Genomic DNA, 2,795 nt, shown 5'->3' on the forward strand with positions numbered 1-2,795 from the left:
AGTTGCCACTGAAAGGACGAGAGAGAAGTCAGAAGGGTGGAGAGACCAGTGTGTCCAGAAGACCTCGGACATGACTGAACTGAACTGAAAAGACCTATGTGGCTACGTGAAGGCCCCTTAAGTTAAGGATAGGCTGGGAGATGGTGCTGCGGTGTCCATGAGTGTACTTAACTCTGTGCCCAAGTGCAGCAGCTCTGGAGCCCGGAGACAACGGCAGCCCCCACAACGGGTTCAGAACTGCTTCTTATAGCCCAGGTCAAGCTGCATCTCAGCGTTCTGTAGACTTGACCTGGCCGTGGGTAGAGATCGCTGTACTGAGCAGGGAAAGATACCCTGCAGACGCATATGAAGGACTTTCAAGCTCAAAGCAGAGAAAAGAATGGGAGAAACACACCCTGAGCAGATATCAAATAATACTTCAGCAACACCCACAAACTCCTGAGGGGGAATTTTTTCTGAGAACTAAGAAAGAGGAAGGAAGACAATCTGAGATCCTGTGGTTCAAACCTAGATAAGGAAACTGAGCCAACCCATATTTGTAGCCAACGCAGACGAAGCTTGAGAGTTTCAAATTACATGAAAACTGGGTGATTTTTATCAATGTTGGACAATGTTGGGTAAGATTTCAGGAGATGGAATATTGACTATAAAGAAGTGAGATGCTTGTGTGCTAAGTCACTTCAGTCGTGTCCAACTCTTTGTGACCTTATGGACTGTAGCTCGCCAGGATCTTCTGTCCCTGGGATTCTCCAGGCAAGAATACTGGAGTGGGTTTCCGTTCCCTCCTCCAGATCTTCCCGACTCAGGGATGGAAGTCACGTCTCATGTCTCCTGCATTGGCAGGTAGTTTCCTTATCACTAGCGCCACCTGGGGGTAAAAATAGCAAATAGCATTGGATGCTGTACCTTACAGAACTGCAAAAGAGAAGACGTGCTCCATCCCAAGAAAAGCATTAGTAATGTCTCCTTCTGCTGCTTTTCCTACTTTTTAAAAGATGAAAACACTTTATTAAAAGTGTATTTGGAAGTATAAAAGCCCTGAAGTCTAATCACATATTTAATATCTTGTAGCAATCTTTAAAGTGGTAGTTGCTCAGTTGTGTCTGAATCTTTGCGTGTCCAACTCTTTGAGACCCCAAGGAGTATAGCCCACCAGGCTCCTCTGTTCATGGAATTTTCCAGGCAAGAACACTGGAGTGGGTAGCCATTCCCTTCTCCAAGGGATCTTCCCAACCCAGGAATCAAATCTAGGCTTCCTGCATTGGCAGGTGGATTCTTTACTGTCTGAGTCAAGTATAGTCAAAGCTATGGTTTTTCCAGTAGTCATGGGTGGATGTGAGAGTTGGACCATAAAGAAGACTGAGCACCAAAGAAGTGATGCTTTTGAACTATGGTGCTGGAGAAGACCCTCCAGAGCCCCTTGTACACAAGGAAATCAATCCAGTCAATGCTAAGAGAAATCAACATTGAATATTCATTGGAAGGATGGTGCTAAAGCTACGGCTCCAAGACTTTGGCCAGCCATTTCATTGGGCAGGACCCTGATGCAGGGAAAAATGGAGGGCAGGAGGAGAAGGAGGCGATGGAGGATGAGATGGTCGGACAGCATCATCGGCTCAATGGACATGAGTTTGAGCAAACTCTGGGAGATAATGAAGGATGGGGAAGCCTGGAGTGCCACAGTCCATGGGGTTGCAGAGTCAGACACGACGGAGCGACTGAACAACAACAAAATAACCTATAATGGAAAATAATCTGAAAAAGAATATATATATATATATATATATATAAATTTGACGTATACCTGAAATTAACACATTTTAAAAACTTTTAATTTTGTATGGGATATAGCTAGTTCACAATGTTCTGATAGCGTCAGGTGAATAGTGAAGGGACTCAGCCATATGTATACAAGCATACATTCTCCCCCAAACTGTCCTCCCCCCTAGGCATGGAGCAGAGCTCCATGTGACACATTTTAAATCAATTATACTTCAATTGAAAAAAAAAAAACCCACGTTGCATTCTAGTCTTGATAAAGCCCAATGGAAAATGAGGCCTATGAATCTGTTTGCAGGGCAGGAATGAAGACGCCCTCGTAGAGAACAGACTTGTGGACGCAGGGCGGGAAGGAGAGGGTGAGATGAGTTGAGAGCGTAACACTGGCATATATACACTCTCCTGTGTAAATAGCTAGCTAGTGGGAAGCTGCTGTAAGCACAGGGAACTCAACTCGGAGCTCTGTGATGACCTAGGAGGGTGGGATGGGGGGAGCTGGGAGGGTGGCTCAGGAGGGAAGCGATACACATAGAGCTGATTCCCAAGGTTGTACAGCAGAAATCAACACAGCATTGTAAAGAAGTTAGACTCCAACTAAAAATAAATTTAAAAGATCATTTAAAAAGTCAAATGGTACGGTAAGCAATCTCTAAGATCTTTCAGAAAGGGAAAGGTTTCATCAGAATGTCTTAGAAGCTTGGAACATCATTTGAAATAAACATCTTTTTAGTGCAGTTCAGAATCTCATTAGAATGAGCTCCAAACACATATCTAAATGCGAATACAAGTTCTTCTGTCGTGTTTGCTGGTCATGAGGATGGGCAGTCGCTATTATTGTTGGCATGTCTCCCTGGGTCAGTTGTCTGCCCTCTTCTCCTGAAAATGCTCAGTCGTGTCCGACTCTTTGGGATCCCATGGACTGTAGCCTGCCAGGCTCCTCTGTTCATGGGATTCTCCAGGCAAGGATACTGGAATGGGTTGCCATTCCCTTCTCCAGGGGATTTCCCAACCAGAGA

The sequence above is a fragment of the Odocoileus virginianus genome, chromosome 3 (genome assembly GCF_023699985.2).
Source record: "Odocoileus virginianus isolate 20LAN1187 ecotype Illinois chromosome 3, Ovbor_1.2, whole genome shotgun sequence".
NCBI classification, from domain to species: domain Eukaryota; kingdom Metazoa; phylum Chordata; class Mammalia; order Artiodactyla; family Cervidae; genus Odocoileus; species Odocoileus virginianus.